At 35.0% G+C, this 26,508-nt stretch overlaps 1 long non-coding RNA gene across 1 annotated transcript in view; it reads left to right on the top strand.

Annotated features, from left to right (window-relative positions):
* LOC107518346 overlaps positions 1 to 24,016 on the top strand; it is a 391,518-nt gene extending 367,502 nt beyond the window's left edge. The window contains exon 7 of the long non-coding RNA XR_001598830.2: positions 23,877 to 24,016. This is a non-coding gene — a long non-coding RNA (uncharacterized LOC107518346). The remainder of the gene's footprint in view (positions 1 to 23,876) is intronic.
* The last annotated feature ends 2,492 nt before the right edge of the window (positions 24,017 to 26,508 follow it).

The raw sequence follows: 26,508 nt of genomic DNA, 5'->3' as shown, positions 1-26,508 counted from the left end.
CAGGGATGTAAAATGTAGCTTCTCTTCAATAAGGAAATGTCTATGGTTACTACCTTATCAAGAGTACTGGACATTGTGACATCAAGAGTTTTATGGATTCCTTTTGGGGATCAAAAGAAAATAAGTAGAAGAGAACCTGGCTGTTAATTTGGATGAACTCATTGACTGTGAGAATAAGATAACTCTTCTAGGTCTTTTCTGAGGACCTCTTTTGGGCCTTGTAATTTGGGAAACTTCTATCTGTAAAGAATGGCCTATTGATTAGAAAAACATTAAACAAGGGAAGAGCAGGTGGTGCCATTGCCTGGTACATGAAAAGGTTCATGAAGTTAGGGACAATAAAATACACTTTAAAAACTAATTTCAATACTGAGCACATAGTAGGTTCCCATAAATATGAATTGGTTTAAAAAAAAAATACAAAACCTTAAATGAACAACTAAAGGAGATCCCAGGATTGCTTTAAATAGAGATCTCTGAAAACAGGAACCTGTTTTCCCCAGAAAGTATAAATATTGGCCAACTAGGAAGTAAGATATAAGAATCTCTGGCACCTTATTACTTAGTCAACATAGCATCATTTTTATTAAATAAATTTTTAAAACTTATTTTACTTAATGTCAAGTATATAATACATTGATTAGACATCTATATAGTTCATAAAATGATCCCCCCAATTGCTCCCTCTCTCCCCTGACCCTCCACCTAGCTAATGTATTAATTCTAACTGCATTCCCTATGCTGTGCTCCCCATCCCCATGACTATCCATAAGCTACTAATTTGTACTTCTTTAACCCTTCACTCCATTCTACCAGGTCCCTAAACCCTCCTCCCCATCTCCAAATTGTCCACTATATTTGTAAGTCTGTTTTTCATTAGTTTATTCTTTTTATTTCTTAGATTTCACATATAAGTGAAATCATATAGTGTTTATCTTTCTCAGTCTGACTTAAATACCTTCTAGGTCCATCAAAGCAATATGTTTTTCCATCGCCTTCCTTTTAGTCTGTGTCTTTTCATCTGAACTGAGTCTTATAGGCAACATGTAGGGGTATTATTTTCCTTTCCATTCATCCATTCTTTTAATTGGAACACTTAATTCTTTTCCATTTGAGGTACTTATTGGTAGGAATGTAGTCATTACCATTCTTTATTCCTGTTTTTGATACATGTTTTTTAATTTTTAAAGAAGTCCCTCTAACATTTCCTGTAATACTGGCTCAGTGGTGATAAATTCCTTTAGTTTTTGTCTAGGAAGCTCTTTATCTGTCCTTCCAACTCTAAATGATAGCTTTGCTGGATAAAGTATCCTTGGTTTTAGATCGTGGGTCTTCATCATGTCACATATTTTTGGCTAAGTCCTTATGTCCTGCATAGTTTCTTTTGAGACATCAGCTGCCAGTCTTATGGGTGTTCTCTTGTAGGTAACTCTCTGCTTTTCTCTTGCTGCTTTTAAAATTTTCTTTGTATTTAACCTTTGACATTTTAATTATGATGTGTCTTGGTGTGGGCCTCTTTGGATCCCTGTTTTGGGGGATTCTCTGAACTTCCTGGGGTTTTCTATCCATTTTCTTTACCGAATTAGGAAATTTTTTCATAATTTCCTCAAACAGCTGTTTAACATCCCGTTTTCCTTCAGGTACGCCAGACAGATATTTTGACCCTTAATAGTGTCCCATATGCTCCTTAAATTATTTTTATAGTCTTGGAAAATTATCTATTGCCATTCTGATTGAGTGTCCTTGGTTTTTCCATCCTCTATATAGGGGATGTGATCCTTTTTCTTTATTCACTTTGTTTATTCTTTATTTATTCGGTTGAATATACTCATCTCTGATAATGTGTTCATTTCAGACTGGTTCCCTTTTATGATTTCCATTTTTATGTTTTTTATCTCTGTCAAAGTTCTCACTGAATTTATCTATACTTCTCAAAATTTCACTGAACATCTTTATAACCAGTGTTATGAACTCTGCATCTGTTAGATTACTTGACTCCATTATATCTGGATTTCTGTTGTTCTCTTATATGGTTTCTGCTTATTTGTCTTCCCATTGAACTGCTTTTCCATGTCTTTTTCTATGTACTAAGCAAAGCTCCTAAGTCTCCCAATCTTATTATCATGGATTTGTGAAGTAGGTGTCCAGTGGCACAGTCTTGAGAGGGGTTCAGCAACAAGCCAAATTTAGCCCTAGTCTGTGCCCCTCCAGGGCTACCTGTTAAGATTCAGCAAGCAATACACAGAAGCTGTGCTCATAGTTGCCCTAAAAGGCTGCACCAGTAACCGAGGGCAGCTACCTCAATTGTGGGTCTAGGTACTGCTCAGCAAGGAGTACTTGACTCGCTGAGGATATATCTGGACGTGGCTTGGGTGGGGCTGCGAGCTGGGGGAGGCAGGGTTTTAGGAAAGCCTCTGGGCGGAGTGACTTCTGTTATACAGTTTCATGACATCACAGCTACGGTGGTGCAGTGTCTTGCACACTGGCAAGGGAGAGGGCTCAATAGAGACTAATGGATACCACCGGTACTTCTGTACAGAGCGAGTCTCACCTAAGCCCTCATTCCCACAACGTCACCCTATAAGTCCCTGGTGGCCCCTGCATGCAGCCAAATGGCACTAGTGTTCAGAGCGAACAGGTCCATCACCATGAAAATCCACTCGCAGACGCGGTCCCTTTAAGAGGCATCTGCTGCTGCCACTGTTGCAGTCTCACTCAGTGGCTTGAGACCAGGCAACCCCCTGTCCTAGCTCCGTCCTACCTTCTGTGGTTGCAGAGTGATTTCTTGGATTTCTCCCTAGTTGTGTGGCTTGTTCATTTACATCCCAGGTGATTTTTCCTTGCTGCTACTCCTTGCTTCCATCGCAACTTTGATTTGGTTGCCAGAGGGATGAACAGAGCCTCTAGCATCTATGCCATTTTTTTCCATCTCCAATAATTAATTTTTTAAGAGCAAAATGTCAAATAATTCAGTTACTTCTAGGCTGATACTTGTGGATATTTTTTTCTTAAATATGAAGCTTACTCTGTATCATCAAATGTAGAACTTAAAACAATATACAAAGGTTAAAGTAGGCCTGCTTTTCTCATTTTAAAAAATTTTCTAATGGTTGAAATTTTTAAAGATGATAGTATTTTAAGAGTAGTGCCTCCATCTTTAGAGAACTTCAGGGGATATTCACCTGGTTTGTATATTATAGATTCCACCATCAAATGCCTTTTAAGGACCTTTCTGAAATCAATGATTTATTTTCTTCTATCTACATTCATATGGATTTTGTATATATCAGTGATGGTAAATACTTGACCCACGTACTATCAATCCTTTTCCTATGCCCATGGCAGACATCACTAATCAATTATGGTAGAGTGGAGTTAGCACTACAGATGAAATATTTTTGATTGTGACCTTAGATTTAGCTTATCTCTGATTCTGTAGGCTCATTATTATCCTAATGTCAAGATTTGGCAATGGGGATGAGTATTATTTGTCAGGTTGCTGTGGATTCAAATACCTCTTACAGTTTTTCCTGGGTACAACTAAAATTAACATATACCATGAAATCATCGGTCTTGGTCTGTTTCTAGTTTAGTTATTTTGCTTATCAATCTGTTATTCCTTACCTACATGGGTAGGATTTCTTTTTCTTTCAAGATTAACCTAGAGCTTTCCCAAGGTAAATTAAAATTCATGTCTAACTCTATGGAACTCAGACTTATTGCCCAGATTGTATATATTTTTTATGCAGCAGGAATCCTATGTCATACAGTTGAAAATCTCATTTAGCCGAAGTAGTAATGGTCTATTTCTGTTCAGGAATGAATTGAGTGAAAAAAATCAATTCACCAACCAGAAAATGCATTGAACTGAGCATCAGTTAAAAGGAGAACCACTTGTTTAAAACATACTGCTTCAATAGACAGAATTTCAGTGATTCCTTAGTCCTCCCTGTTGATCACACACATACATGCACACACGCACACTTGCTATTTCCATCTACATGTTTCATGGGAATTTCTACTTCAACCTGTCCAATACAGAGTCCATCATCTTCCCCTCTTTATGCCATCCCATCATCCTGAATTTTCTATTCACTAGTTCAACAAGTATATTGAGCATCTATACATACTAGGAACAGTGCAGAATTCTTATATAGGAAGAGGTGAGCATATTTAGTTCCTCCTGTCATGAACTTTATGGCATTGTAAATGGACAGACATAGAATAAGCAATTATACAAGTGATTGGTCACTAAAGCAAAAACTAAGAAGCGTGCACATTTCTCTCTTACTCTTAATCCTAAAATCTAATAAATCACTAAATTACTCCAGATCATATTGTATAAATCTCTCATTGATCAGAATCTTTCTATGCATTCCTACTTCCACTGCCAGAGGTTTTTTTAAATCATTTCTCACCTGCACCAATATAATTACCAATATTGTATTCTTCCTCAGATAAATTTCTTACATATCCATCCGCAAAATGATCTAACATGCAAACCCAGCTTGAAAACCTCTGAGTATTACTATAATTCCTAAGATCCTTTACCTAGTCTACAAACCCAAGATTGCCCAAAATACTTATTTCCGTACCTATTACTCTTTACATTTATATTCTCACAATAACAAACATTTTCTATGCATACATAATACATGTCACTGTGATTTTGCTCATGGTATCTCTGCCTAGAATAGCTTCTCTGTGTGGCTTCCTCAACTTTTAACTGTGGTCTTTAACTCTTAACTCTTATAATATTTAAGAGTTAGTTCTGAAATCTACAATGTATCTCCAAGGATAAATCAAGAATTCCATTGTACTTCCAAAAATACCTGGACATGTCTCAATCATTACACTCACCTCTTTGTGCTAGGACTGTCTGTTTATAACCTGATACCCTGACATGACTTTGAGACCCTTCAGAGCAAGAACGCAATCTTTAATATTTTGGGTGGCTCAGAGCCCATTTTAAAGTTTAACACATAACAGGCACCTTAGAAATATTTCTCGAAAGTGTGGACGAATAGTCTACAAACAAGACATCCACACTTTAGAGATAATGTATTTGTTGGTCTAAATCTACCCATTTTTATTACATCTGTTTGTCCTACTAAGCCACTTGCCTTAATGTATAATGATTCAAGACTTAATGGCTGGATTACATCTAATCCATTTAATAGTAGCTATATAGGCAGGGTTGCTTTTGGTTAATCCAAACACTATATCTGTCTAAACAATTCCATCTTAGAAAAAAAAGAAAGCACTTTTACAGTTTTAATGCACCATCAGAGCCCATGTATAAAAGTTCAGAGACATAGATTTAAAAATGTAGAGTAGTTGATGAAAAATATCCTTTGATACAGAATAGACTATTATAACCCACTTTAACATTTCAGCCAATAAGTTTATTGTAGACACTGAGACTTCTCGAGTTAGTGAAGCAGGGTATCTATTCCTATGAAAATCAAATGAGAATGTTAAAGCGATTTGTCACATGTTGACCCTAATACGAATTTAGGAAATTATTATTAGCTATACATGTGAGCCATAGTTGACTTGATAAGACCTTGAACTTTCCTTTTTTGAAAGATTATATTTAGAAGAAGTTTGTAGTCAATATAAAGTAGTATATTAAGTAATTGATTCTTGTAGGGATTTATGAACAATTTGTCAATGAGCAGAGAATCTTTCCAAAATTACCAAATTTTATTTTAAACCTTTTACTTACTTGCCAAAAAATAATTTCAATTACATATAAACATGTATATGTGTCTGTGTGTATATATACACACAGACACATATATATACACAAACACAATTTCTCTATTATACATCAATTTGTCGTTTAGTGTTATTTTCATATTAGGGTAATCATCTAATATTAATAACATAGAAATAGTGTAGCCTCATATTTGTGTTAACCATTTTGATTATTCTTAGTAATATTTGTCTAACAGAATTTTATAAATCATAGCTTTAAATGGAATTTATTTGAGTAATAACAGGATTATCATAGTGAAAATGCAGCTAATGAGATACTCAAGCCAGCCAGAAAAGATGAGGAAGAAGGATGATTTCTAAACAGTCAAAGACAGGTTGAGAGAAGCCTTGGTTTCCATGGTCCCAAATCAGAGACTTTCTAGTTTTAGCCTCAGATTTGTAATTTCTGAAACTAGCTTTTCTCCCCGACTCCAGTTTTACTGAGATATAACAGACAGGTAACATATAAGATTGTTTCATAACACTAACTTTTCTAAAATATGTTCTCTATTTGAAGTTTACATTACTTCCTTACATTTAACATCAATACATTACATGCAGACACTACATACTATATTGTAAAGATTATACTTTATTTCTTTATCTGTTCATTTATTTAGAAAAGCTTTTCTTACAACCCGCGCCAGGCAAAGTTACAAATGTCAAATAGTTTGCAGTCTAGCAGGAGAGGCTTAAAAATAAACAGACCCAATACTAAGTGATTTGTGCTCACTCAGATCAGAGCTACATGGTGGAGAAAGAACGCAGGAGAGAAAGCTAATTAGTCAAGATGAATTATGATTAAGGAAGGGGTTTTCCAGGCAAGTGGACTAAGGCCTCATAAAATCTGGGAAATAAAAGTACATAACATATTTCAATAGGTTAAAGGATTTCAGTAGCACTCACAGGATGAGAAACATAAGAAAATGTTGTCAGAAATCAGACTGGAGAGAGAGTTAGCAGCTAGATCCATTTAGGAGTCTCTGGAAACACTCCAGGAGAGATACAAAGAAATGAAGAACATGAGTTGGTGTAGGGATTAAAAATACTTAGGATAAGAAATGATGAATTTTGGATGCAGTAGGAGGAGGAAGAATAGTTCTATTTTAAGTTCCTCAAGCTCATGCTTGACACTTAGAAATCACTCAAGGAGATATTTGTAGAAAAGCAAATGAAGCCTAATCACCCTTTCATTATCATCAATACCATTGACTGAACTCTTACAGCACCATGCTTTTGTTAGATTTATCAACACATTCAATACAATTACCATGTGATGCACTCTATTATATTTCTATCTTACAGATGAGGAAACTGAAATTTGCTAAAGTCACTAACTGGAGGAGTAATAACTTAGAAGTAGAAAATTTTTATCTCATACTATTTCAGAAGATGACATTCATCTACTTTAAATTTTCAAAAATGCTAGTCTTAATTTTCTTAAAAAAGATTGTCTTCTATATTTTACTCAGTACTCCACATATTGCTGTCAGAGAAGTAGTCAAGTTGGAAGATGGGTGGAACCATACTCCAGTATGAGCCTGGAAACTTGGAAAAATATAACCTGCATGACAAAGAACAGTGTTTCTTTTCACCTTAAAAAGCAATTCACAGAAAAAAAAAAATAGGAGAAAAGTAATACAGCGCTTTGTATTCAGTTTCTCCATGTCACTAACAAGTGATGCTACATTTTTCTTCTCTCCATAATGAATGACCTAACTGGATTTGATATTGAATATGACCAAGAACAATTTAATTGAAAATGGACTTTGGGTTAGCTTTTTGCAAATGCAGGCATCTTGTGTTTCTTTTTGGCTTCTTATGAGACGTTGCCACCATGATGAGAAGTCCCTTACTACTTAAGATTCCTCTCCATGGAAATCCGTGGGGTTAGAATGTCAATGTAAATGTTAACAAACCAGGAGTAATTTAATGTTATCCCTTGAGCTTTTTCACTTCCCTGTTACTGAAAAGCAGTTCATCACCATCATCTTATCGCGATAACAATTCCTGTAATCTCTATGTTTGAGAATCTACAAAGCAGTACCATTTACACTGTCAGTGGATTCTCTCTCTATATATATATGCATGTTAGGTAAAATAAAGCAGGTATTTCTTAATTACTTATATAAAAAATCTAGAGAAATTAACTGCCTACTGAAAGACGTAAAAAATACTCATATGTCTTTAAGGCACATGAAAAATGTATCCAAAAGGAATCGAGTTTTATTATAAAAACATTTTAAATAATAAGAGAAATATAAAGATTAAGAAGGGAGAATGAAGCTAATTAGGAATTTTTTTCCCAAAATAAATTTGAAACATAGGATAAAAAATAACCAAAAAATGAAACAAAACAAAAACTCTTTAGCCACATAAATTAGCAGCAGCAGCCAGCAATACGGAGGATAATAAACTACAAATCAAAACATGGTGGCCAAGGGCAGACTGAGATGATTTAGTACAGCAGACCGAATGGTGCAGCAACTTACCTGCACTTAAACATTAAGATTAGTACTGAGAAAAAAGTTTAGCAGATACAATCCTAAGAATTCATTTACATACCTCTAAATAGGAAACTGATGAGAAGGCAGTCCTGGAAAATGTCAAGTAGTATTACACTCAACTATAGCATGTAACTTTTTTCAATTAACTTTCTTATTATGGTAAAATATATGTAACGATTTACCATTTTAACCACTTGTACAGTTCAGTGGTATTAAGTACATTCGTACTGTTGTGCAGCCATCACTACCATCTCCAGAACTCTTCATCTTGCCAAACTGAAATTCTATACTCATTAAACAATAACTCCCTATTCTTCCTTCCTTTTCCCCTGGAAACTACTCTGCCTCAGTATTTCTTTTTGTAACTGGCTTTTTTCACTTAGGAAATGTCCTCAATTTCATTCATGTTGTAATGTATCTCATAAGTTCCTTTTTAAGGCTGAATAATATTTTATTGTGTGTATGTATGTATATATGTGGTATGTATGTATATATATATATACACACACACACACACTACATTTTGCTTATCCATTCGACTTCCAGTGGACATTTGAGTTGCTTCCAAGTCTTAGCTCTTGTGAATAATACTGCTATAAATATGGTGGCTTAGTTATCTTGGGCTGCTACAGCAAAATAACACGGTTTGGGTGGCTTAAACAGAAAAAAAAAATTTCATAGTCTGGAAGCTAAAAAGTCAGACCAAGATGCCTGCATGTTTGGTTTCTGGTGAGAGCCCTCGTCCTAGTTGGTAGACAGTCTTCTCACTGTATGTTTACATATCTTCCTGTCCCTTCCTCCTCTTATAAAGAAATTATTCTCTTCATGAGAAGACCACTCTCATGACCTCACCTAAACCTAATTACCTCCCAAATACCATCACATTGGATGGTAGAACTTCAATGTACGAATTGGGGGGATACAAACATTTAGCCCATAACAATAGGTATACAAATATCTCTTTGAGACCCTGCTTTTAACTACTAGATATATATACATGGTCCCCAACTTATAGTGGTTCTACCTATGAAGGTATAAAAGTAGTAGAGATTCAGTAGTTTAGGTGTATTAAACGCATTTTCGATTTATAATATTTTCAACTTATGATGGGTTTATCAGGATATAATCCCATTATAGGTCAAGAAGCATCTGTACACAGACATGGAATTGGTAGATCATACGGCAATTCTATTAATTTCTTGCAGAACCATCATGCTGCTTTTCAGAGCAGCTGTTCCATTTTACATTCCCACAGAAAGTACAAAAGGGTTTCAGTTTTGCCACATCCTCACTAATACATGTTAGTTTCTGGGCTTTTTGTCTGTTTATAAGCCATCCTAATGAGTGTGAGGTGTGGTTTTGACTTGCATTTCCCTGATGGTTAGTGACACTGGCATGTTTTTATGTGCTTATTGACCATTTGTATATCTATTTAACCTTTGCCCATTTTTGAATTGGGTTGGTTTTCTGTTGTTGAATTTTAGGAGTTCTCTATTCTGGATATCAATCTCATATATATAATTTGCAAATATTTTCTCCCATTCCACAGGTTGCCTTTTCACTCTGTTGAGAGTGTATTTTGATGCATATTTTAAAATTCTTATGAAGTCCAGTTTGTCTTTTTCCTTTGTCGTCCTAAGAAAGCACTGCCAAATACAATGTTATGAAGAGTTTTATAATTTTAGTTCTTACATTTAAGTCTTTGATCCTTGAGTTATTTTTTGTGTATGTTTTTAGGTAATGGTCCAATTTCATTCTTTTGTATGTGTATATTGTTTTCCTGGCACCATTTTTTGAAGAGAATGTCATTTTCCCATTGAATGCTCTTGGCATACTTGTCAAAAACAATTTGACCAGATATGTAAGGGTTTATTTCTAGGCTCTCTATTCCATTTGTGTATATTTTATGTCTGTCTGTATTCCAGTAGTTTTTTAGTAAGTTTTGAAAACAAAGTCCAAGATCTCCAACTTTGTTCTTTTGCTGGATGGGGAGAGATCTAAAACAAGGGAGGAAGGGGATGCAGCAATGGTAGCCTGCATTTGTGTCTGAACCTCTGAGTTCATAGATCCCTGATTTTTAAGAGATATGGTCCTTATTGCTCACCCTGGCTCTCATAAACTATACAAGATGCTCTGGAAACCTATGTACAGCTGCCTGCCATGAGTCTGAAGGGTAGAGAATGAATAGTTGCTGCTGAACCAATACCTGAAATTTATAATTTATTAAGTCCATCCCTTCCTCTGGAAGTTGCAAGCCTTCATTAGACTCCAGAGTTCCAAAATAGTTACACTAAACAGAGTCTGCCAGTGCACTGTCTAGGTGGAAAGGCAGATTCCTGGTGCCTCCTACTTTGCCATCTTCTCAGAATGTCCCTCTTATAGCATATATTTTATTGCATATTGGTATAACCACTATGGAAAACAGTCTGGAGGGTTCTCAAAAAATTAAAAATGAATATATCTTTTGACCCAGCAATTGTACTTCCGGGTATCAACCAAAGGAAACAAAAATAATAAAGATTTATGCACCCCAATATTCATGGCAACACAATTTAAAATAGCCAAGATGTGGAAGCAACCTAAATGCCCATTGACAGACAATTGGATAAAGAAGTTATAGTTCATATATACAATGGAATATTACTCAGCCATTAAAAAAAACCATGAAATCCTACCATTTGCAACAATCTGGAAGCATCTCGAGGTTATGCTGAGTGAAATAAGTCAGACAGAGAAAGATAAATACCATATGATTTCACTTCTATGCAGAATCTAAGGAACAAAAGAACAAACTATTAAAAACTGACTCACAAATATAGAGGACAATTTGATGACAGAGGGGATGGGGTTGGGGAGATGGGAGAATGAGATGAGGGGTTAAAGAAGTACAAATTAATTAGTAGCTGATAGTCATGAGGATGGGGAGCACAACATAGGGAATGCAAAGGAGAAAAAGAAATCAGGGAGATCGTTTTATAAAATATAAATGTCTAACCAATGTACTGTATACTTTAATAAAAATAAATGGAAACACAAAAAAAGGAAACTACAGACCAATATCTCTCATGAACACAGATGCAAAAGTCCTAAATAAGATACTAGTGAACCAAAACCACATATTAAAAGGATTATACACCACAATTAAGTGGACTTCATCCCAATGGCACCGAGATGCTTAACATATGCAAACCAATTAATGTGATATGCTACTTAAAATAATATAATCATATCAATAGATGCAGAAAAGCCATTGACAAGATAGAGCATCCATGTATGATAAAAACAATAAAATAGGTATAGAAGGAAAGTACCTTAACATAATTAAGGCCATATATGGCAAACCCTCAGCCCATATTACACTTAGTAATGAAAAACTAAAAACCTTCCCTCTAAGATCAGGAACAAGACAAGGTTGTCCACTATCACCACTGTCATTCAACATAACATTGGAGGTCCAAGGGAGTGTAATCAGGCAAAAAAGAAATAAAAGGCATCCAAATAGGAAATGAAAATGTCGAAATGTCACTATTTGTGAATGACATAATTTTCTATACAGAAAACCCCAAAGACTCCACAAGAACACTACTAGAAATAATAAGCAAATACAGTAAAGCTTCTGGATACAGAATCAATGTTCAAACACCCTTATAATTCCTATCTATAATAATTGTCAGAAAAAAAATGAAAAAAAAATCCTTTTGCAATTGCAAAAAAAAGGAATACCCAGGAATAAAGTTAATGAACCGTATGAAAACTATAAGATTCCATTAAAAGAAATTAAAGAAATATAAAGATTATATATTCTTGGATCGGAAAAATCAACAGTTAAAATAGCCTAGTTACTTAAAGAATTGCACAGATTTAATGTAATCCCCATTAAGATCTAATCTGCAGTTTTTTTAGTAAATAGAACAAAAAAATCATCAGATTTGTATGGAAGCACAAAAGACCCTGAATCACCAAAGCCATCCTGAGAATAAAGAATGAGGCTGGAGGCATCACTCTGCCCAACTTCAAATTATACTACAAAGCAACAACAATCAAAATCGCATTGTATTGGCAGAAAAACAGACACACAGGCCCATTTATATGGCAAATAATTTTTGGCAAAGGAGCCAAAAACATAAATGGAGAAAGGAAAGCCTCTTCAATAAATAGTACTGGGAAAATTGGAAAGCCACCTGCGAAAGGATGAAACTAGACTATTGTCTATCACCATACACTAAAATTAACTCAAAATGATTAAGGACCTGAGTATAAAGCCTGAAACAATAAATTGCATAGAAGAAAACATAGGTACAAAACTCATGGACTTGAACAAAGAAGGTTTTATGACTTTGACCTCAAAGACAAGGAAAGTAAAAGCAAAAATAATGAATAGGATTATATCAAACTAAAAAGCTTCTGCATGACAAAAGAAACTATCAATGGGCAAAGAGACAATCATACAAATGGGAAAATATATTTGCAAACCACACCTCTAAAAAGGCCCTAATAGTCAAAATATGTAAAGAATTCATACAACTCAATAACAACACAAACAATTGACATAAAAAGTGGGCAGAGGACCTGAGCAGTTCTCTCAAGAAGACATATAAATGGCCAAAAAACATATGAAAGTATGCACAATATCACTAGCTATTAGAGAAATGCAAATCAAAACCACAATGAGATACCATCTTATACCTGTTAGATTGGCTATTATCAACAAGACAATAACAAGTGTTGAAGAGGATATGGACAAAAAGGAACCTGCATATGCTGCTGGTGGGACTGAAGATTGGTACAACCACTATGTAAAAACAGTATGGAGATTCCTTGAAAAACTAAGAATTGATCTACCTTATGACCCAGCAGTCCCTCTTCTGGGTTTTTACCCCAAAGGCTTGAAAACATTTCTCTGAAAAGATATATGCACACCGATGTTCACAGCAGCATTATTCATGGAAGTAACCAAAGTGTCTTACATAGATAATTGGATAAAGAAGATGTGGTACATATGTACAATGGAATATCACTCAGTTAGAAGAGATGGAATACTGCCATTTGCAACAGCATGGATGGATCTTGAGAGAATCACACTAAGCAAAATAAGCCAGACAGAAAAAGTTGAAAACCATGATATCTCTGGTATATAAATCTAAAAGCAACAAACAGACTCATGGACATGGACAGCAGACTAGTGGTTACCAGAGGGTAGGGGAAGAGGAGGGAGGTAGATGGGGTAAAAGGAGACAAATAAATATGTGGTAACAGAAAGCAATAGAACTGTGGGTGGTGAACACAGCGTTAAATTGTATACTTGAAATTTATTGGATTTCATTAACTAATGTCACCACAATAAATTAAAAAAATAAGTTATAAATTTTATTTATGTTTACATTATGAAGAATAAAATGCTAGGAATAAATTTAATCAAAGAAGAGTAAGCCAGGTACATTTAAAACTATAAAACATTGGCGAGAGGTGGGTCCAAGATGGTGGTACAGGTAGAGTCTGAACTTGGCCCCTCCCAAGAACACATGGAATGTACACTATAGTTAGAGCAATTCCTTCTGAGAGATAATTTTGACTATATTGAACAGCTTCTGCACAACAGGTAACTGAGAGGGACTACACAGAGGTCAGGAAAGTATGAAAGCACTCTGAGACCTGAGGGAACAACTTGAGTCCAAAGGAACTGGTGTACACCATTGTTTATGTTTACTCTGAATGCGCACAGCAGGTGGGAGCTCCACCCAGCTTGTCTAGCTGAACTACAGGGCACAGTAACATCCCTGGCCACCCTTCTTGGAGCTAGATCCAGCAGAAACGGGAGAGTGTACAGTGTGTATACAAGAGGCTTCTCCACCCAGAGATTGATCCAGCGGGTATGGCAGAGTGCTGCTTCCCACACCCATTGGGTTGTGTGCACACACAGCCTTCCCCTGCCTGGAAAGAGTGCTACCCACCTTGTCTAGAGAAAGAGCGGAGATAGTAGGATCTATTTTGTGCTCATATGGGGCTGTCCCTCCTGCAGAAAGTGTGGAGCTAGCAAAACACTGTAGTACCCACACACGGGACTGTCCCATCCAGAGAAAGCACAGGTAGTGGGCACTGCTGCACCACACATGGGTTTTACCCCACCTGAAGAAAGTACAGAGCTAGAAATACTTTCTGGTACCCACACGTGGGGCTGCCCCATGTGGAGTAAGAGGAGTGCTGCTGTGCCTGCACTGGAGGCTGCCCCTACCAGAAAAAGGGTAGAGCTATTAGGGCATTGAGACACAGGCAGAAGAGTGGCCCTGACCAGACCCTACTCTGATGGGTGGACAGTTAAAGCAATGAGGTACACAGGCAGGGCTACCTATGCAGAGTAAGTGGGGCACAGCTGAGCACACAAGGAGCTTCACGGCTGCAGAGAGGGTGCAGAAATAGTAAAGTGTGGCTGTGCACATATGCAAGGCTGAACCACCTGGTAGAGTTGGTGGGGAACTGAGACACAAGGATGCAAAGCCACTCCACTCAGACCCTACTCTGACAACAGATAATTAAGGCAGTAGGGCAGAGAGAGTAGCTCTGTCTATACCAGAGAGTCTGACTTGGATTTGAAGAGCAAGGACGCATGCATGCGCCAGGCTGCCCCACCCAGAACCCACTCCTTCAGGCCAGGTAACACACGAGGCACTACACAAGCCTGTCCCGACGACTACCAAAACTCTGACACACAGTCTATACATGGACCTTTTTTCATAAGATTGGGAGAGGTAGGTATTCCATCCAACTCACAGGAACAGACATAAAGTCAAAATGTGAAGGCAGAAGAAGATACCCCAAATGAAGGAACAAGAAAAAAACTCCAGAGAAAATCCCAAATGTAACAGATAAGTAATTTGCCTGATAAATAATTCAAAGAAATGGTCATACGGATGCTCAAGAAACTTGACAGTAGAATAGGGAAACTCAGAGAATACTTAGAAAATGTAATAAAGAACCAATCAGAGATGAAGAATACATTAGCAAGACTGGACAATAGATTAGTTATTGCAGAAGAAAAATTTAGTGACTTGGAGACAGAATAGTAGAAATCCCCTATCCAGAATGACAAAATAAAAAATGAATTTTAAAAAATGAGGATAGTATAAGAGATCTCTGGGAGAACACCAAGCAACCTATCATTGATATTATAGGGGTTTCAAAAGAAGAGAACAACAAAGTGAATATTTAAAGAAATAATGGCTGAAAACTTTCCTAATCTGGGGTAGGAAGCAAACGTCCAAGCTCAGGAAGCACAGAGTTTCAGACAGGATGAACTCAAATTGGCCCACACTGAATCACATAGTAACTAAAAAGGCAAATGTTAAGGATAATAAGACAATCTGACAGGCAACAAGAATGAACCAGCAAGTCACATACAAGGGAATCTCCATAAGGTTATTAGCTGATTTCTCAGAAGCTACTTTATAGACCAGAAGGGAGTGGCAGGAGATATTTAAGTGCTGAAAGAAAGGAATCTACAACAATAGACAGGTATAGATATAGTTGGATATATAAACCTCATGGTAACTATAAACCAAAAACATATAATACACAAAAAAAATGAAGAGAAAGAAATCTAATCAAAACACCGAAGAAGACAAAAGTGATCAAGAGCAGAAGGAACAGATGAACAACAAAAACCAAGAAACAATTAACAAAATGGAAATACACACATACAATAAATGTAAATGGACTGTTTCAATTAAGACAAAGTGGCAGAATGGATTTTTAAAAATGACCCATTTATATGCTGTTTAGAAGAAACTCACTGTACATCACAAGATACAGACTGAAAGTGAAGGGATAGAAATGATATTCCATAGAAATAAAAAAAATTGGGGATAGTAATACTCAGACAAAATAGACATTAAAACAAAGAATATAAAAAGACAAATTACATAATTTTAAAGGAGTCAGTCCAAGAAGAGGATATAATTGTAAATAACTATGCACCCAACAGGAGCAACCAACTATATAAAGCAAACATTAATATAAATGTAGAAATTAATACTATAAATGCAGAAATTAATACTATAATAGTTGAGAACTTCAATATTCCACTTACCTCACTAAATAAATCATCCAGACAGACAGGAAATAAGGAAATAATGGCCTTAAATACCATTAGACCAATTTGACTTGATGCTAGACATTTATAAAGCATTTCATCCAAAAACTGCAGATTATATGTTTTTTAAGTGCACATGGAACATTTTCCAGGACAGATCACCTACTAGGTCATGAAACAAGCCTCAATAAATTCATGGGGACTGAAATTATATCAAGCATATTTTCTGACAATACATGAAGCTAGAAACCAACTAAAGGAATAAAATAGGAAATAAATAAATGTGTGTATGTGTGTGTATATATATATGCAGAAATTATACAACATGCTTCTAAATAACCAATAGGTCAAAGAGAAAATTAAATCAGAAATCAAAAACTACCTTGATACAAAGAAATGTGAAAACACCACCTTTTAAAATTTATGGGATGCAGCAAACGCAGTTATAAAGTTTATAGTTATACAGGTCACCATAAGAAGCAGGAAAAATCTCAAAAAATTTAAATTACATCTAAAGGAACTAGAAAAAGAGGAACAAACAAAACCCAAAGTAAGTAGAGGAAAATCATGAAGATCAGAGCAGGAATAAATAAAATCAAAAACAGAAAAACAATAGAAAAGATCAATGGAACTAGGAGCTGGTTTTTTGAAAGGATAATTAAAATGTCCAAGACTCTAGCAAGACTCATGAAGCAAGAGTATACAAATAAATAAAATTAGAAATGAAAGAGGCTATTACAACTGACACAAAGGATCATTAAACAATATTATGGACAACTGTATATGCCAACAAATTGGACAATCTGGAAAAAATGGATAAATTTCTAGAAACAGACAACCTTCAAAACTAAACCAGGAAGGAACAGAGGATGTGAATAGACAAACTAGCAATGAAATTACTAGCAGTAATCAAAAACTCCCAACAAACAAAGCCCAGGATCAGACAGCTTTACAGGTGAATTCTATCAAACATTTAAATAATTAGTACCTATTTTTCTCAAACTATTCAAAAAAAAAAAATTGAGGAGGAAGGAACATTTCCAGACTCATTCTATTATGCCAGCATTAGCCTGATACCAAGACTAGACAAAAATACTATGTCAGAGAGAGGGAGAGAATGAGTGAATTACAGGCCAATATCCCTGATGAAAATAAATGCCAAAATGCTCAACAAAAGACTAGCGAATTAGTACATTAAAAGGATTATACACCATGATGAAATGAGATTTAGGCCAGGAATGCAAGAGTGGCTCAATATCTGCAAAACAATCAATGTGACTCATTACGTCAACAAAGACAAGGATAAAAATTATATGATTATCTCAATAGATGCACATAAAGAATTTGATAAAATTTAACATCCACTTATGATAAAAATTCTCAGCAAATGGAAATAGAGGGAACATACCTCAACATAATAAAGGCTAGCTATGACAATCCCACAGCTAACACACTTATTGGTGAAAGGCTGTAAGCTTTTCCTCTAAGATAAGGAACAAAACAAGGATGCCTGCTCTCACCACTATTATTCAATATAGCCTTGGATGTCTTAGTCTCAAGAGTCAGAAAAGGAATAAAAGGCATCCAAATTTGGAAGGGAAAAGTAAAACTGTAACCATTTGCAGATGACATGTTACTATATGTAGAAAATCTAAAGAACCCACCCAAAAATTAACAGAATTCAGTAAAGGAGCAGAATACAAAATATACAGAAATTAATCACATGGAGAAATCCCATTTACAACCACATCAGAAAAAAAATACCTAGGAATAAATGTAACCAAGAAGGTTACATTTAAGGCTTATACTCTGAGAATGATAAAACATTTTTTTAAAAGCAACCTAAGAGGACACGAATAAATGGAAGGCTATACTGTGCTCATAGATGGGAAGAATTTATATTATTAAAATGATGTTACTACCCAAAGCACTCTATAGATTCAACACAATGTCTATCAAAATACCAATGACATTATCCTCAGAACTAGAATGAATCCAAAAATACACATGGAACCACAAAAGTAATCTTGACAGAAAAGAAAAAAGTTGGGGATATCATGCTCTCTGATTTCAAACTATACTACAAAGCTATAGTAATCAAAACAGTATGGATTAATAAGCACTTAAATGTAAGCCCTAAAACCATAAAACTCTGAAGAAAATATAGGTAGTAAACTATTAGATATCAGTCTAATATCTTTTTTTGGATATGTCCCCTTGAGCAATGGAAACAAAAGCAGAAATAAACAAATGGGATTTTTGTCAGACTAAAAAACTTAAAGTGAAGGAAACCCTCAATAATACAAAAAGACACCCCACTGAATGGGAGATATATTTGCAAATAATATATCCAATAAAGGGTTGATATCCAAAATATATAAGGAACTTACATAATTTGATAACAAAAAAATCCAATCAAAAAATGGGCAGAAGACATGAAAGTCATTTCTCGAAAGACATAAAGATGACCAACATACATATAAAAAGATGCTCAACATCTCATCAGGAACATGCAAATCAAAATGACAATGAGATACCACCTCACATTAGTCAGAATGGCTATTATCAAAAAATCAGCAAATAACATGTGTTGGCCAGGATGTTGAGAAAAGAAAACCTTTGTTCACCGTTGGTGGAACTACAATTGTTATGGAAAAGACTATGGAGAGTCTTCAAAAACCTAAAAGTAGATCTACTATATAACTCATAAATTCCACTTCTTGACAGATATTCAAAGAAAATAAAAACACGAATTCAAAAAGATATATCTACCCTTATGTTCACTGAAGCATTTAGAATAGTCAAGATGTGGAAGAACCTAGGTGTCCACTGATTGACAAATGGATAAAGAAGGTATAATACACCCCACCTTCCACCCACCCCCTGCACCAGTAACAAAACAAAAACAGACTCACAGAAACTAGAGATGGTTGCCAGAGGGAAAGGGTTGGGGATGGGTAAAAAAGGTAAAAGGAAATATAGTCAATAATATAAGTTTCCATGGTGACAGATGATTACTAGAATCGGTGGAATGAGCACATTGCACGGTATAAAATTATCATATCACTATATTGGGCTCCTGAAACTAATGTAACTAATAAATATCATATACTATCTATACTTGATAACAAATAAAGATACTTATGAAACTATAATTCTCTTTACTTACCTTCCTGCCCTTGTACTATTGTTGTACATTTACTTCTACATATATTTGAAATGTCACAAAACATTGGTTACTATTTTTACTTTAGATAGTCGGTGGCTTTAAGAAATGTAGAAAATTAAAAAAAAATTTTTTTTTGCTAAAAAGGTACCTAAAAACATTGAAAGAAATTAAATAAAATCTCAATAAATAGAAAGACATCTCACATTCACAGATCAAATGACTTGATCTAGAGATGCAATGAAATTCCTTTCAAAATCCCAGATGTCTTTTCTGAAGATATTTATAAACTGATTCTAAAATTCATATGGAGATGCAGGAGATTCAGAATATCCAAAACAATTTTTGAAAAAAAAAAAAAAATAAAGAGGACTTACATTTCCTGATTTCACAACTTACTACAAAGCTAGGATAATTAAAATAGGTTGTTATGGTCTTAAGGATAAACATATAGAACAATGGAATAGAATTGAGAGCCTCCAAATAAATCAGATATTATATAATTTCATTTATATAAAATATCGAGAATAAGCAAATTCATACATGTATAAAGTAGATTTAAGACTGGGGATGGAAGGAAGGTAGATGGGCAGTGACTGCTAATAGACACAAGATTTCTTTTGAACATGATGAAAACATTCTAAATTTCAATAATAATGATGGTTGTACAACTCTGTAAGTACACTATCTACTACTGGATTTTATATTTTAAGAGGTTGAATTTAGAACTTTAACCTGTATTACAAAGCTGTAGTAATTAAAACAGTATGGTATTGGCACAAAAACAAACACATAAATCATTAGAAAAATAGAAAGCCCAGAAATAAACACACACATACATGGCCAATTAATTTATGAAAAAAGAGCCAAGAATATATGGTGAGAAGACAGTTTTTTTAATAAATGGTTTTGGAAAAATACGACAGCCGTATGCAAAATAATAAAACTGGACCATTATCTTACACTGTACACAAAACTTAACTCAGAATGGATTAAAGACTTGAACATGAAAGCTGAAAGCATAAAACTCCTACAAGAAAACACAGGCGGTAACCTCCTTGAAATAGGTCTTGATAATTTGATGAAATTGACACCAAAAGCAAGAGCAACAAAAGGATTAAAAAAAGCAAGTGGGACTACATCAAAATAAAAGCACAGCAAAGGAAATGATCAACAAAATGAAAAGGCAAACTACTGAATGAGATAGAATGTTTAAGTCATATATCCGATATGAGGTTAATATCTAAAATATATTAAGAGCTAATACAATTCAATAGCAAAAAAGCAAACAATCCAATTAAAACACGGGCAAATCTAAATAGACAATTTTCCAGAAGAAACATACAGACAGGGAAGAGGTACAAGAAAAGATGCTCTCCATCATTAATGATGAGGGAAATGCAAATCGAAACTACAATGAGATAATACCTCACATCTGTTAGAAAGACTTATCAATAAAAGTAGAAATAACAAGGGTTGGTGAGAATGAGGAGTGAAGAGAACACTTGCACACTATTTGTGAAAATGTAAATTGGTTCAGTTACTATGGAAAATAGTATAAAGATTTCTTTAAAAATTATGAATAGAACTACCATAAGATCCAGCAATTTCACTTCTGGGTATTTATCTGAAGAAAGCAAAACACTAACTTGAAAAGATATATGCACCCTTGTGTTCACTGCAGCATTTATGATAGCCAAGATATGGAAATAACATGTGTCCATTCATGACTGAAGTAATTGTGGTGTGTATATACACATACGCAGTGAAATATTATAAATCTACAAAAAAAATCAAAATATTGCTATTTGCAACAACATAGATTGACCTCAAGGGCATTATACTACATCAAATAGACAGATAAAGACAAATACCATCTGATATCTTTCATGCATGGGATACAAAAGAGAATTTTTTAAAAAGCTCTGTCAGAGAATAGATTGGTGGTTGCCAGAGGTTGAGGATAAGGGATGGGGAAAATGGGTAAACTATTTTTTTTGTTTTTGGTTAAATAAGTTAAACATTAAAAAAGTTTGAATTTTATGGCATGTGAATTGTACCCCAATAAAGCTGTTATAAAAAATAAAATAAATTATCTACTTTTTAGTTAAAAATTTTTTAAAAAATATGTCTGATACATTTTTAGTTTGATATAAAATTAAACAGTTCTCTAAATTTAATATAATAATCACAGTGGGCTGCTTTGAATAGGGTTTTATTTTCCTTTTCCAGTTTTCTAATTCCTTTTGCATCCAGTCAGTATCACAAACTCATAACACTAGCGAATTTTTATCCCTTTTCTTTTTCGTGAGGGTTTACTCAATCCTTCTATAACAAGATAAGGGGGTAACATCTCGTTATTATTTCAAGAATGTATAATTTGCTTTTTGTCAATTTTTTCTCAGAGAACATTCCCTTAAGTGACTAATTTTTTCACAACAATCAGTTCATCTGCTAATGCAAGAGAAGGCTGAGGACAAGGAGAATGATGGAAAAGGCACTTTACAATCTATCAAGATAAATGCAACATTTCATTTTCCATTTAAATATGTAAATGAAAAAGGCAAGAAAGCACTGCTTATTGTTGTTAAGCAAATTGAAGTTCACGTGCTCCTTTCTGAATCATGAAAATAGGTTATAGGTAAAGTTGTGTGCATGGAAAGCTATTGATTCAACACTGAGGTTGAAAGAGACTACAAAAATATCTTGTACAAATGGAGAAACCAAGGACCAAGTGACCTTTCCTTAGCAACCAGGCAAATTACTCAGATTATCTATATTTTTTTGGTGCCCTTTTTCAGTTTGTCCTTATGGCCAAGATGCTAATTTTTCCAAATATTCATTCTTTCCCCCTTTGCATTTGGGGAGAGAACCCTCTGAGTTTTAAGGTCATGTGGCCTACTACTAAGATGCCTATTTCTCAATATGGGAGACTGGGAAATGTATAACTTATACATGTCCTCCCTACAAAGAGATTGCCTACCTATCATCATTCTCTTTCCTTAGTTATGTTGAACTCTAATGAGAGAGAAAATTTCCTAGAGAATGACAAATCTATAGAGAAATATGCATTTCTGTATGTGGGGCAGAGGCTCCCACTCACCCCTAACTTGCTGCATGAAAAAAACCAAACTCTTATCCTACAAAAACCACTGTATTTTGGAGTCTTGTCACTGCCCCTTAACCTGTACCTAATAAGTACATACATGAAAAGAAGTCTTCTGTGAGGACAGTGAATGTACAGTTCCCATCTTTGTAGTCCAGAGTTTAGCAGAGTATCTGGTGCATGACATGGATTCAATAAAGGACAACTCAATAAAGACAAACGTGAAAGTGGGAAAGGACAGTGAGGACAGAATGGGGAAGTTGTACATGGTGAACAAAGTAACACAATTCCTAGTTAGTGAAAACTAAAGTTGCTTTTAGAGGAACATTTCCATAGAACATTTCATCTTTCTCGGCTAATCATCACAACTTGGAGAATCCACAGAGTTATCTAGACTGAGTTAGAAGAATTTTGTAGTTGAGGAATTCCTCAGGATCCCCGTAGAGGTTCCAGTTTGCTTGTCTGGCTCTGATTTGGTTTGAATTTTGCCTTTTTAATAGAATACCTTTGTAGTTAGTTTTTAAGAGTACTGAAGTCAGCATTATTCTAAGTGACCTGAATGTCATCCACTTTCTACAAAAGTCCTGTTAGCCTGTGAGAAAACTTGTATTAGAACATAGAGAAACCAGATGAGTCAGTCCTGGTCAATAAATGGGTGACTGGAGCCAGCAAGGCACATCTCTCGTTCCTTAAGACTTCTCAAAGCAGGATGATGAAGATACTTGAACCCCTTTTCTTTCCCCCAGATAAGACCTGTAACACACCAGAGAGACCATACTAGTGTTCCCTTCTGGCTCTGAAGAGATCTATTTTCACTCTAGAAAGTATTTTCTGTATTAGTATTCAGCTCGTGCATGGCCATGCATTATATATATATAAAAATTATATATATAATTTTTAATGAAGGCAACAAACAAACCAGTGCTCAGAAAGTTGTGCTATGGAAAGTAGGTCTTTAAAGGACCTATCAATTCATCTCGTACATCCTTGGCCACTAATGGATTGTTCCCTTGAGTAAATTTCTAATTATTTTAAGCAGGCTACTTTTAAATGACTCAGGTGGAGAGGGTTTTTACAGCTTCCATTGGGGAAAAAGTTTTCTGCGGTCTGATACACATCACTGTTTTGAACTGGTTGGTTTGGTACGAAAATTTCCTTTTAAAATTTATTTGTTTTATTTTCCACCAAGAATCTGCTATATTGGGAAGAATTAGGTTACCACATGCTGGTTCCTTTTTCTATTTATTTCAGGATGAATCTCTGTTCTCTAAAGTTTCAATCAGACTTCTGGACATCACAGCCTGCTGCATCAATTCTGTCCAGGGTCATCAGGTGAAACCCCTGGAGGGTCACGCAGTTGCCATCAGGAATGATTCTGACCAGCACCTGGGGTATCGTTCTGGCTGGTCCATTCTCTTATCTCCCTCCTCCTACCATAATGGCTGATCCATTCAGGTATCCTCCTCCTCATATACAGAAAGAAAATCTTATCATTAACTATTCATTCCACTCTAAATAGTGTGGTAAAGTTTTGAACTTTTAAACATGAGGTAAATAGAAATAAATAAAACTACCTTGTAATAATACTTAATCTAATACTGTTATTGAAGCTGCTGTCATATTTTGTTTACTGACTCTCTCTAGCCCAAATGTTGTGGGCAAGAATCATGTTCTTTAGTTCTTTGTATTCCAAGTTTTTATATGTCGCAGAGCCTAGCTTTGTGTCTGACATTTGGAAGGCACTAAGAATATAGTTTTTAAAAATTTAACCAAAAAAATGTGATTATCTGGACATTTCCAAGATTACTCTGATAAGACTCAAGATTATATATATATAATAATATATGTATTATATATATGTAATATATATACAATATAGTTGAACTGTGTCACCTTAATAAAATAGCCAACATGTTGCTTGCTGTCTTCATAATTAATCGAGTTAATATATTTTCTAAATAAATTTGCCTTTATACCACAGTGTCTTACAAATTAAATAGGATTGTTTATTTGAAAGTACTTAGTCTGCTGCCCGACCTTTGCTTTTCGAACTGAATCTATCAAGATGCTTTAGCATTTTGTAGTAAATACTACAAAGTATCAGTAATCGAAACAGCATGCTATTGGGAAAAAAACAGATCCACAGGCCAATGGAACAGAATTGAGAACCCAGAAATAAACTCTTGTATATATGGGCAAATAATTTTCAACAAAGGAGCCAAAAACATAGTGGAGAAAGGAAAGCCCCTTCAATAAATGTTATGTAGAAAACTAGAAAGCTACCTACAAAAGAACGAAACTAGAGTGTTGTCTAGGACCTGAATACAAGGCCTGAAACAATAAATTTCATAGAAGAAAACATAGGAACTAAACTCATGGACCTTGGACTTAAAGATTTTATGAATTTGACCTCAAAGGCAAGGGAAGTAAAAAGCATAATAAGTGAATGGGACTATATCAAACCTAAAAAACTTCTGCACAGCAAGAGAAACCATCAAGACAAAGAGGCAACCAACTAAATGGGAGAAGATATTTGCAAACAATGCATGTGATAAGGGGTTAACATCCAAAATACACAAAGAATTGATACAACTCAACAATAAGAAAACAGTTAAATTAAAAAATGAGCAGAGGATCCAAACAGACACTTCTCCCAAGAAGACATACAAATGGCCAACAGTTATATGAAAAGAGGTCAGCTTCACTAGCTATTAGGGAAATGCTAGTCACTCATATGTGAGATAAAAAGCTGACAGCACATTGAAACCACCGTGAGATACCACCTCATACCTGTAAGAATGGCTATCATCAACAGAAGTAATAACAAGTGTTGGAGAGGTTGTGGAGAAAAAGGAACCCTCATATACTGCTGGTAGGACTACAAACTGTTACAGCCACTATGGAACTGTATGAATGTTCCACAAAAAATTAATAGAATCACCATATGATGCAGCAATCCCTCTTCTGGGTATCTACCCCCAAAATTTGAAAGCATTTTTCCATAAAGATATATGCACCCCACTATTCATAGCAGCATTAGTCGTCATGGATAAGACATGGAAATAACCAAAGGGCCCCTTGATAGATGATTGGATAAAGAAGCTGCAGTACATATATACAAAAGAATATTACTCAGTCATAAGAAAAGATGAAATACTGCCATTTGCGACAACGTGAATGAAACTTGAGATTCTCAGGCTAAGCAAAATAAGTTAGAAAAAGCTGAGAACCATATGATTTCACTCATATGCAGGATATAAAACTGACAGCAACAAATGAACAAGACAGAGACTCTTAGACATGAACAACAGTTTAGTGGTTACCAGAAGGAAGGTGGGAAAGGAGGAAGGTAGATAAGAGTAAAGGGAGTCAAATACATGGTGACGGACTCACTTTCTTCCTTTCTTACTTGCCTTTTCACTGTGTCCTCATTGTCATGACAGATAGATCTCTGGAGATGCTTTTTATAAGGATACTAATCCCACCATGAGGTTCCTACCCTCATGACCTCATGAAAGTCTAATTACTTTCCAAAAGCCCCATAACATATAAATTTTTCCCCAAAATTTATATGTTAAAGCAGATGGTTGTATAGGAAACATACAGTCAACCTAAATTGTAAATGAATCCCAAATCTGTAATGCAGAAAAAAATCTCAAAAAGTGTACATCTGAATTATTTATATGCCTACATATCTTTCTAGCTATGTAAGATGGAGTAGAGAAGGAAAGTCCTTTAATCTCCCTGATCCTGTTTCATGAACAATTAAATAAAGCAAGCACTAGTTTCAAACTTCTTGTGAGCTTTAAGGCAGATAATATTCATGTAGGCATCTAAAACAATAACTGAAATATTATAGGCTTGCCTTCACTGAATTCAAACT

This window comes from Rousettus aegyptiacus, unplaced genomic scaffold (genome assembly GCF_014176215.1).
Source record: "Rousettus aegyptiacus isolate mRouAeg1 unplaced genomic scaffold, mRouAeg1.p scaffold_m13_p_1, whole genome shotgun sequence".
In the NCBI taxonomy this organism is placed as follows: domain Eukaryota; kingdom Metazoa; phylum Chordata; class Mammalia; order Chiroptera; family Pteropodidae; genus Rousettus; species Rousettus aegyptiacus.
Note: the sequence above shows the minus strand (reverse complement) of the source record. Positions and strands in the feature narration are given on the sequence as shown.